At 42.8% G+C, this 12,038-nt stretch overlaps 1 non-coding gene across 1 annotated transcript; it reads right to left on the bottom strand.

Annotated features, from left to right (window-relative positions):
• Window positions 1–11,387: 11,387 nt before the first annotated feature.
• On the bottom strand, window positions 11,388–11,459 carry trnam-cau (transfer RNA methionine (anticodon CAU)). The gene has a single exon. It is a non-coding gene; the product is annotated as a tRNA-Met (tRNA).
• Window positions 11,460–12,038: the final 579 nt, after the last annotated feature.

Genomic DNA, 12,038 nt, shown 5'->3' on the forward strand with positions numbered 1-12,038 from the left:
TTCGTAGCAACTCTTACTACATGACTGTCAGCATCACTTTGAGGTTATTCGAAACTTTCACTCCATTACTGTTAGCATCATTTTGAGTTCATTAGCAATTCTTCTGACATCACTGTCACATTATTTTGAGGTTCGTAGCAACTCTTATTACATTACTGTCAGCATCATTTTGAGTTCATTAGCAATTGTTACTACATCACTGTCGCATCATTTTGAGATCATTCGCAATTCTTACTACATCACTGTCGCATTATTTTGAGGTTCGTAGCAACTCTTACTACATGACTGTCAGCATCACTTTGAGGTTGTTCGAAACTCTTACTACATTACTGTAAGCATCACTGAGTTAATTAGCAACTATCACTACATTACTGTTAGCATCATTTTGAATTCATTAGCAATTCTTACGACATCATTGTCGCATCAGTTTGAGATCATTACCAATTCTTCTGACATCACTGTCGCATTATTTTGAGTTTCGAAGCAACTCTTAATACTTTACTGTTGCATTTTTTAAGGTTCGTAGCAACCATTATTACATGACTGTCAGCATCACTTTGAGGTTGTTCGAAACCCCTACTACATTACTCTAAGCATCACTGAGTTGATTAGCAACTATCACTACATTACTGTTCGCATCATTTTGAGTTCATTAGCAATTCTTCCGACATCACTGTCGCAATATTTTGAGGTTCGTAGCAACTTTTACTACATAACTGTCGAATTATTTTGAGATTCGTAGCAACTCTTAGTACATGACTGTCAGCATCACTTTGAGGTTATTCGAAATGTTCACTCCATTACTGTTAGCATCATTTTGAGTTCATTAGCAATTCTTACTGAATCACTGTCGCATCATTTTGAGATCTTAAGCAATTCTTCTGACATCACTGTAGCATTATTTTGAGGTTCGTATCAACTCTTACTACATGACTGTCAGCAACACTTTGAGGTTGTTCGAAACACTTCCTACATTACTGTAAGTATCACTGAGTTTATTAGCAACTATCACTACATTACTATTAGCATCATTTTGAGTTCATTTGCAATTCTTACGACATCACTGTAGCATTAAATTGAGGTTAGTAGCAACTCTTACTACATGACTGTCAGCATCACTTTGAGGTTATTCGAAACTTTCACTCCATTACTGTTAGCATCATTTTGAGTTCATTAACACTTCTTGCTCCATCACTGTCGCATCGTTTAGAGATCATTAGGAATTCTTACTACATCACTGTCGCTTTATTTTGAGGTTATTAGCAACTCTTACTACATGACTTTCAGCATCACTTTGAGTTTATTAGCAATTCTTACGACATCACTGTAGCATTATTTGGACGTTCGTAGCAACTCTTACTACATGATTTTCAGCATCACTTTGAGGTTGTTCGAAACTTTCACTACATCACTGTCAGCATCATTTTGAGATCATTACCAATTCTTCTGACATCACTGTCGCATTATTTTGAGATCATTAGCAATTCTTCTGACATCACTTTCGCATTATTTTGAGGTTCGTAGCAACTCTTATTACATTACTGTCAGCATCATTTTGAGTTCATTAGCAATTGTTACTACATCACTGTCGCATCATTTTGAGATCATTAGCAATTCTTACTACATCACTGTCGCATTATTTTGAGGTTCGTAGCAACTCTTACTACATGACTTTCAGCATCACTTTGAGGTTGTTCGAAACACTTACTACATTACTGTAAGCATTACTGTGTTTTTTAGTAACTATCACTACATTACACTTAGCATCATTTTGAGTTCATTACAATTCTTACTACATCACTGTCGCATCATTTTGAGTTCATTAGCAATTCTGCTGACATCACTGTCGCATTATTTTGGGGTTCGTAGCAACTCTTACTACATTACTGGTACATTATTTTAAGGTTCCTAGCAACTCTTATTACATGACTGTAAACATCTCTTTGAGGTTATTCAAAACTTTCACTCCATTACTGTTAGCATCATTTTGAGATCATTAGCAATTCTTCCGACATCACTGTCGCATTATTTTGAGGTTCCTAGCAACTCTTACTCCATGACTGTCAGCATCACTTTGAGGTTGTTCGAAACACTTACTACATTACTGTAAGAATCACTGAGTTTATTAGAGACTATCACTACATTACAGATAGCATCATTTTGAGTTCATTACATTTCTTACGACGTCACTGTTGCATCATTTCGAGATCATCAACAATTGTTACGACATCACTGTCGCAATATTTTGAGGTTATTAGCAATTCTTCTGACATCACTGCTCATTATTTTGAGGTTTGTACCAAGTCTTACTAAATTGCTTTTGCATTCTTTTAAGGTTTCTGGGAACTCTTATTACATGACTATCAACATCACTTTGAGGTTATTCGAAACTTTCACTCCATTATTGTTAGCATCATTTTGAGTTCATTTGCAGTTCTTGCTCCATTACTGTCAGCATCATTTTTATGTTACTCGCAACTCTAACCACATGACTGTCAGCATCACTTTGAGTTTATTAGCAAGTATCACTACATCACTGTTAGTATCATTTTGAGTTTATTAGCAATTCATAGACATCACTGTAGCATTAAATTTAGGTTAGAAGCAACTCTTACTACATGACATTCAGCATCACTTTGAGGTTGTTCGAAACACTTACTACATTACTGTAAGCATCACTTTAGTTTATAGCAACTGTCACTACATTACTGTTAGCATCATTTTGAATTCATTAGCAATTCTTACGACATCACTGTCCCATCAGTTTGAGATCATGAACAATTCTTTTGACATCACTGTCGTTTTATTTTGAGGTTCGAAGCAACTCTTCCTACTTTACTGTTGCATTATTTAAAGGTTTGTAGCAACTCTTACTACATGACTCTCAGAATCATTTTGAGTTTATTAGCAATTCTTCTTTCATCACTGTCCCATTATTTTTAGTTTCGTAGCAACTCTTACTACATTACTGTGTCATTAGTTTAAGGTTTGTGGCAACTATCACTACATTACTTTTAGCAACATTTTGACTTCATTAGCAATTCTTACGACATCACTGTAGCATTATTTTGAGGTTGGTAGCAACTCTTACTACATGACTGTCAGCATCACTTTGAGATTGTTCGAAACTCTTACTACATTACTGTAAGCATCACTGTGTTTATTCGCAACTATCACTACGTTACTGTTAGCATCATTTTGAGTTCATTAGCAATTCTTACGACATCACTTTCGCAATATTTTGAGGTTATTAGCAACTCTTACTACATTACTGTCCGCATCATTTTTAGGTTACTCGAAACTCTAACCACTTCACAGTCAGCATCACTTTGAGGTTATTCGAAACGTTCACTACATTACTGTTAGCATCATTTTGAGAACATTAGCAATTCTTAATCCATTACTGTCGCATCATTTTGAGATCATTAGCAATTCTTCCGACATCACAGTCGCATTATTTTGAGTTCATGAGCAACTCTTTCTACATGACTGTCAGCATCATTTTTAGGGAGTTCGAAACTTTCACTACATTACTGTAAGCATAAACATTTCCTACCGGAGAGCAGAATCGTGGCGTCAGACGAGGCAGGAGGAGGAAGCCTGCAGCCCAGATTACACAAACGATAGTCGGGAGAGGATAATCAGAACACCACAGACCATCGGCAGCTTGGCATGAAAGGCAGACAACTACGCGTCTTACCCACAGAAAGCACACCACGCACACACCGGCCCCAGGGAGACAGCCCAGTTCCCGGTAACACCACACCGCTGGACGGAGCAAAACCGGAGTAAACAGGGGGCCCATGACACTGAATAATGGAGCAGAGCAAGCATGCATACCTTTGTTTGTAACCGATCTGCTGACCAGCGAGACGCCACCACGCACGGCTGTCGGCTCCGTAAAGGAGGGAGAGGAAGTGGAAAGGACGGAGAAGGGTCGGACCAGGTCTACTGCTAGGTGACCACTCACTATCGTCTGCCACACTGCCCCTCACGGTGGGGAGTGTAGCGCCATCCTGCCACAGTACATTTGTTTCATTCTTTTGCTCTTGCACTTTAATTAAAATGGACTTGACTTGAGAATGTTTTGTTTCAAAATATAGAAGAATTCCCAGATTTATAGGTAGCATGAGTATGAAGTTGCACTTGCACCCGGTGGGAAAATGTCCTCTGCATTTGACTCTAACTATGTAGGAGCAGTGGTAGCAGTGTCAGCCTGGGGGCTTGGTCAAGATCAATGACAGGAGTAGCAGACAGGTAATATCCATAGCATGCATGTTGTTTGAGAGGAGTAAGGGTACACTGTTGGTCTCTCACCTGATGCGCTGTCATCAGCACAAGTGATCTGTTCCTAAACATCAAAATCTACCATCCCCCCTGATTGTTTTTTACAACTGGAGTACTGGTTAACACTTTAGAAAGCCTTCATTCAGAGCTGTGAAGAACCTTGAACCTGATATCCGAGACAAAGTGGGCCACTAACTGGCCAGATGAAGCTATGCTAGGCTGCTGTATTCTGAAGAGCTAAAGTAGCAGCTTCTGAGAGGGATGCTAACCTGGATGTGTTCATCTCCTACTTTAATATCAGCGGCCCAACTTGGAGCTCTGACAGCCTCCAGCTTGTTGTTCCTGTTTCTGCTTCAGTCAACAGGGAACTCCAACCTGCAGTAGAATCTTCAACAACAATGGAATAGAAAAGTGAGGACGAAAAACTAGAATAAACTTACAAAGCTGAGAAATGTTCATGAAGAAGAAAGGCACACGTTATGATTGAGGCCAGAAACTAAAACTCCACACCAAATGTACTTTGACTTGTAGGATAATGAACTTGAATGTGTTGAAACAGAAGATCAATGAATCCACTACCACACAACAAGATGATGACCCCCTACCACAAGATGGCGTCACAGATCCTGACGCTCTGAGCAGGAAACACCGAGCAAAACATTACAACAAAGCTCCTGTTGTTCCCTCCAGGAAAAACTGTGGCTCTGATGAGAAGAAGGATCCCAGCCTCCTCTGAGGATCCATGGCCGCACCATTGGGTAGCAGGATGATGGGGTCGGCACCAGGAGGAACCCTGGTGTCTCCGATGCAGGGAAGATGGAGCAGTGAAGAGGCCACATTGTGGCGTCCTAAAGAGGACATTTGGTGGAGCCTGAGACAGCAAACATCACGCCCCCTTCATCAGAAGAACCACAGCACCAGAAGAAAGAATCCTGGCAGTGACGACAGGGAGGATCAGGGTGACCTCCTCACCTCCACCTTTGAACCTTCAAATGAACTTTAAAAAGCTTTAGAGTGGAGAAGGATTTTCAAACCTTTCATTGTTTTTTCCTTTCATTCTCATTTGTGCGATTGTCTGATTTATTAGAAATAAACACTGTCTGCTGGGTTTACATTGACTGTGATTCTCTTTTTGCATGCAAGTTGAAAGTTCTGCCAATAAAAACCACGAGTATTTGAAGACCAAAGGAAGAACCCCCAAAGACAGGACCCTGAGATCAAAGTGAACGCTTTGATCTCAGAGGTCTGGAATATTTCCCATCCCATGGCCCTTCAAATAAGAGCCCTGTGTCACTGTCTCAAAGTTTTCAACCGTATTTGTTTGTTAAATTAAAACCAGACGACCACTGTGGTCCTTTTTACACGGTAAGTAAAGGTGCCCTGGTGGACCTGTTGGCACCCTGGACTTTGAATCCAGTGACCTGAGTCCAAGTCTCAGTTCCAGCAGGTTTCCTGCAGCCTTCAGCAGAGCTGCCATGTTTCTCTGTAGAGAACTAAGTGATGCTCTCAGCAGGTTGAGGGCACCACCAACAAGTGAGGGAACCTCTGACTTCCTTCTTGTCAAACAGGAAACTCCTAATACCTCATTTGAGTAAAGTACCTCATATTCCTGACATCCAAGTAGTAGTGAAGTGGAGGAAGAAGGTAGGAGATCTCCAACAGGATCCTTCTTCCCTCTGTCCTCCTTGATCTCATGGATCACCACAGTCAAGGGGAGACCCAAGCTCCCGGATGGATCTGGCACTCAGGAACTGCTGAGTTTTCCAGTGGACTTTGTTCCATCCATGGTTCAGGAACAGGACTCCTCCTGGTTAACCTGGTATCTTTCCACCCAACTGTGGGTTCTTGGAGAATTTTTCATGTCATGTCAAGAAATCCGGCTGGTGGGTTTTTCAATGAGAGAAATTCTGGTAACTTAATTAAGTGGCATGTTTGTTGAAGCAGTAATTAACTGATAAATTAAGGAAGGCCTGGCCAGTCTTTGCTCCCAGGTCATACGATGGAGTTAGAAAGTCCTGAATAAATCTGGAGTTCCATGATTTCCTTGTGGTTCATGATCCTTTTGCCAATGTAGTCTGGAACAAGAGCAAGATGAACCTCCAAATAGCAACAGGTTGATTGCAGGTGATGTCAAGTGGTATTTTGAGGAACCTCCTCCTTGTGTTTGGTTCCATGGTGGAATGGTGAGCCCTCTGGACTCTGGGTACAGTGATCCCAGTTCAAGTCTCAGAAGGACCTTCCTGTCTGGAATGTGTCCCATGTAACAAACTGATCAAGAGATGTTACGTGGTTCAAATGTTCTGGTTCATTTCTTACTGCCATTAACTCAGACTGTGTGTTTCATGTTAACAATAAATGTAACAACTAAGGAGCCAGTAGCTCCTTTGGAAAAAATTCTACTTTGTCAGTGAATGAATTCATTTGATATTGAAGTCTGCAACTTTCAGTGTCTGTCAGGATGGCCAAGTGGTCTAAGGTGCTGCGTTCAGGTCGCAGTCTCTCCTGGAGGCGTGGGTTGGAATCCCACTTCTGACAAAGGACATTTTCTCCACATTCCTTTGCATCCACAATGGTACATTCCAAACCCAGTTGAAGCTGCTCTCCACTGATGGGAGTGAGTGGTTGAACTGGCAGCAGAGGAGGCAAAGGAGCTTCCCTGTGACGGTCCAACATCGCCTGGTTTCCTCCAACATGGAGCAGCCACTAAACTCTAACTTCAATGTTGGATCAAAGTCTGCTGAAGAAATGTGTTTTCTTTCAATTCACATTTTGTCCATTAACTTCATAATCAGAGACTCCATCTCATCACATGACTAAAGTCTGGGTTCTGTATTGGTGGTAAAATATCCTTCCATGCCCCTCACTAGTTTGCACACAGAAAAGCATATTTTACTGGTTTCAGATCTCTTAGCTTGTTCTCTCTCTTAAACCAGCTGAGGCAGCTTTCATTGTGTGATTCATTTTAAAATATAAATATGGAACAGAACCATTGGAATCAGATGTCAGGACATTTGAAGGAATGTCAATCTCCTGTAGAAATGTTGCAGTGTGCAGCTGAGGCTCTCTGGCAGTGGCACCAGGAGCCACAATGGCAGAGCCTGGACCCTCCTGGAGGAGAACCACAGGTGAGGGCCTTCTTGGCTCCAGATTGATGGAAATCAAGTGTCTGAGGCTGTTAGCAGCCATGAAGTTGATCTGGTTGGCACTGGTATTTGTTCTTGCTGCAGCTCAGGAGTGATTCAGGTGAAGAGTTTCAGAACAGCCCAGGTTGGGGACTGGAATTCTAAAATTTCCCCTGGAACCAAACAACCTTGGAGGGTAAAAGCTCCAATCATAGCCACTCAGATGCAGCAGCAGAAGAAGCTGTCATCCACCCTGACAGTCAGAGCATCAAGTCAAGAAAACATCACCATCTTGTAGTTCCAAACCTCCACCTGTCAGATTCAGCTACTTCTGATTGTGGGACTTTAAACTTGAACACAATGGAATTTGGACAAGGAGTTTTCCTTCCAGTCCAAACATCATCGTCCAGCCTCCAACCAGAGGTCCATCAGTTATCATGGAGCCACAGGTGGAGTCTGGATTATTTTCTGGAATGAGACGGCAATGACTGTCCTGCCAAGTGACATCATTGACATGACAGGATGACTTCAGTCATGTGACTGGATGACTTCAGTCATGTGACTGGATGGCAGTGCAGATTCCAATGTAGAGGTTGGGGAAATAGTCTCTGAGAATCCAACTTGAAGCCACGCCCTCCTTGTTCTTCAAAAACCCAAACAGCGACCATCAGTCTCCCACCAATCCTGTACTTGGGTTCAATGTTGCTGTTCCATTTTGCAGCATTCATCCCCTCATTCTGGAGGCTTTAACATGAAAATGAAAATGCTGAGAGACATAAATGCAAATCAGGGTATTTGACCAGAGGTGACATATCTTTTAATGCCTTTCTTGTTATATTTGTTCTATCTGTTCTGTATGGTTATATTTGTTATGGTTGTTATGGAGTTTATGGTTATTATCTCTGTTTCTTGTGTCTTTGTCTTTGTTGTCCTCCCCTTCGTCCGTCCTGGATTTTTGACCTTGGTTGCAGGAAGCGTGTGACCTCAACTCCTTTTCCTGTGTTGCTGAACGTAGAGCCTTGCTTCATTGTGCTCGCTAAAGTGTGATCCTCCCTGCTAATTCCTTATTTCGTTGACTAATTACCCACCAAAAATTAATACCTACTTGCTTTATTTGGCTGAAGTTTAAAAGACCATCATTCTGGTAGCAACAGTCTTTCTGCCTTGTAAACACGCTAAGCTAACGATGGCTTCTCCCTCTTGTCCTCCTCTCTCCTGCTCAGGGTGCCACATGTTTTCTTCCTCCTCTGCCTCCTTTAGTGATACTGATAAGTGTGTTAAATGTAGTTTTCTTGTTGTGTTGGAGGTGAGGCTTTGCGATGTTGAATTGGACCTGCAGCGGCTCTGCACCAAAAGCTGCGAGAGCTAGCCAATGCTCACTAGCTGGTGCAGACCAACTTAGCTTAGCTCCTGGCTTAGGCCCACCTAGCGCTCCCCCAGAAGCTCCCAAGCATCTGGGAGAGCGCCAAGAAAAGTTTGGCCTAAGCTAGGATGTGCTTGCTCATGAAGAATTGTTGAGTGTAAATTCATTTAAGGAGTGTTGAACTGGACCTGTTCTACTTGTAAAGTGTAACTTTTGTTATTTGGTGCTTTACAGGGTGATGACTTGCTGGGGACACTTTATCACAGCAGTGGACAAACATCAGCATTCAACACCCAGCAGCTCCTCTGATCAACAGAACAAGTTAAAGTATTCTGAGAAGGAGGGCATCGATCCCTCTACTGCTCACATGCTAAGCTAGCACTCTACCATTGGAGCTAATTCTCCTGTTAAGGAGCAAAGCAGATAATGCACCTTGACCTTCATGCATGGTTTAATGAGCGTCACCAGTTGAAGCTTCTCTGGTTGACCAATGTAATGGAGACCAAGGGTTCCATGACATGAATGATTAATTGAAGGTAGCATTTGTCTTGGTATTAACAGTTTATGTAAATTAGAGGCACACACACATGTTAATGGTCAGGTTTATTGAATCAGCAAACATGTGAAACATTTTCTGTGCCATGTGTTCCAGGGAGGGACCTGGGAAGCACAGGGGGACCGGCCATCCTGCCTGTGGAAAATGAAGACCCCAGTGTCAGTCAGTGGGAATCACTGTGCAAGGCCTGGTATTTAGTGTTGATCTAGTTTGTCTCATGTAAATGTGGCAGTTTCAGTCGTCACGGTCAGTCCTCACCTCTTCCTGGTGGTTTCCTTAAAGGGGGTGGAGCCAAAAGGGGAGAGTGGCCCAAGGAAGCTCCTTAAGAGCTGTACGTGCAAACCTTTGCTCCCAGATGGGGGAGGGGGTACAATCACAGACAAGGTTCATTGAATGATTATGTGGATGTATGACTGAGTTGGTGGAGTAGTCTGGAATCATGTATATATTTAGTCAGGTTAAGTTGTTCAGATGGTGCTGGTTTGATGTAAATATTGATTGTAGAGCATGGTTGTGGTCTCACCTCCACTCTATGGGCCATCCATCGTCATCTTCTGCTTATTCCTGACTAGTAAGGGTCGCGGGGGGGCTGGCGCCTATCCCAGCATCTATGGGCGAGAGGCGGGGTTCACCCTGGACAGGTCACCAGTCCATCGCAGGGCCAACACACAGAGATGAACAACCATTCACACTCATACCTACGGTCAATTTAAAGAATCCAATCAGCCTCGTCCCCAAATTGCATGTTTTTGGACTGTGGGAGGAAGCTGGAGTATCAAAGAGGACACACGCAGGCACGGGGAGAACATGGAGACTCCACACAGAAAGATCCCGCGCCCGAGCCAGGACTCGAACCCGGAACCTTCTTGCTGTGAGGGCACAGTGCTAACCACTGCACCACCGTGCAGGCCCGCTATGGGGGCTGGTCTGTCTAATTTCCTGCAGCCAGGAGGGAATTAAAGACAGTCAGGGGTTTTTAATTTAAGTTGATGGTGTCTCATGCAATCTCTTTCAATACTCCAGTGGTGGTTTAAGTGAAGAAAAACACGGGTTAGTCAGTAGGACTCTGTGTGTGTGTGTGTGTGTGTGTGTGTGTGTGTGTGTGTGTGTGTGTGTGTTTCCATGCAAACTTTCCCTTGTGACAACCGATTTGATTTGGAAACCATCTCATCTAAATCTCCTCTCCAAAAACCCTCTTCTGCAACTTTGTACCCAAGTTGTCTCCTCATCAGGCACCACAGTATCCAGTAGGTTCAGTTCAAACAGTCATCAGTGATTAATGTTCATGTTCAATGATGAGGTTTTGATTTATTCTTCTAGAATCATCTGAACAAACCCTCCTCAACACTGTGAAGCCTTCATCTGACAGGAGGAGTTTCTTTTCCCAGTGATTCCACTGACAGTGAAAAGCTTTGTTCATCAGACTGGTCTGATAGGTTCAACTACTGGTTGCTCTGGAGTGGAAACAGCAACCTGTCAGGAAACATTAGTCAGATCAAAGCCAAGATTAAAGAAAGAGCCTCCAGATCAAAGACAGAATTGATGATGATGTCATCAGGGGGCTTTGATAGTATATTTATTTGTACCTAGAATTCTGTCTTTGATCTCAGGAGGACATGAATGAAACCCAATTGAGGAAAGCAGAGGAGAACATTCAGCTTCATTAGAAACACTTGAACCCTTTGAACAGTAGAATTTGTTTGAAACAGTTTACAACACTGAGTGACAGGACTGAAGAGGGGAGATTTTGGTATTTTCAGTTTAATTCTAACTTAAAACTGGGCATGAACATTTTTAGTCGTTCATATTCTAACATACAGAGGAAGTCATGACATTCCCTTTTTTTTAACCTGTCCTGTTCAGGAAATGGAAATGGAAATTTAGCTGCTATGTTGAATCAGAAAAACCTTTTGAAGTCTACTTTTGCTTCAGTCAGAAAGTGGACTGTTGTTAACTCTCACAATGGTTGGTGATTCTGGTGGAAGAAAAAATCCTTATGAACCTCTTTTTAACAGACGCATATTTCTAAAGATGCAGGTTTATTTTATTTTTCTTCTTTTAGCAGAGGATGGTTTCGATCCATCGACCTCTGGGTTATGGGCCCAGCACGCTTCCTCTGCGCCACTCTGCTCTACCATTGACAGAACAGTCCTTGTTTTAGGAGATCATTCTCTGTGTTTGTCTCTGCCCTGCTCTCCTGCTCTCTTTCCCCTCATTTAGTCCTTGACATGATCCATGCTCTTCAGCTCTGCGGGTGGAATGAAGACCTGCGTCTGCTCTGCCCGTGCCGTCCTTCGTCTCAACCTAAATTGTTTGACCCACCTTTATAATGCTGCAGACAACACAACCAAACTGGCCCCGATCAGGATTTGACAGTCCGAAACATAGCCTAAAAACACCAAGAATAATATCCACCACCTTCTGAACGGGGCCTGGCCCGTCTCCTGCATCAGGGGCCGCCGCAGTCGCGCATCAGTTGTTCAACAGCTGTTCGCCGCAACACTCAATGAGACAAAGACATAGAAGCTCAAGCTGCTGTTGCGGAAGCCGTGATCGTATAGTGGTTAGTACTCTGTGTTGTGGCTGCAGCAACCCCGGTGCGAATCCGGGTCACGGCAGCATGAGATAAATTTCTTTGTGTGTATCGATGGACAAAAGCCAAGCCAAAATTTCCCACGATGCAATAGGGCAGTGTTTGGTCAGTGTTGAG

Source organism: Aulostomus chinensis, chromosome 1, assembly GCF_037954235.1.
Source record: "Aulostomus chinensis isolate RoL2024-O1b breed Wild chromosome 1, RoL_Achi_v1.0, whole genome shotgun sequence".
In the NCBI taxonomy this organism is placed as follows: Eukaryota; Metazoa; Chordata; class Actinopteri; order Syngnathiformes; family Aulostomidae; genus Aulostomus; species Aulostomus chinensis.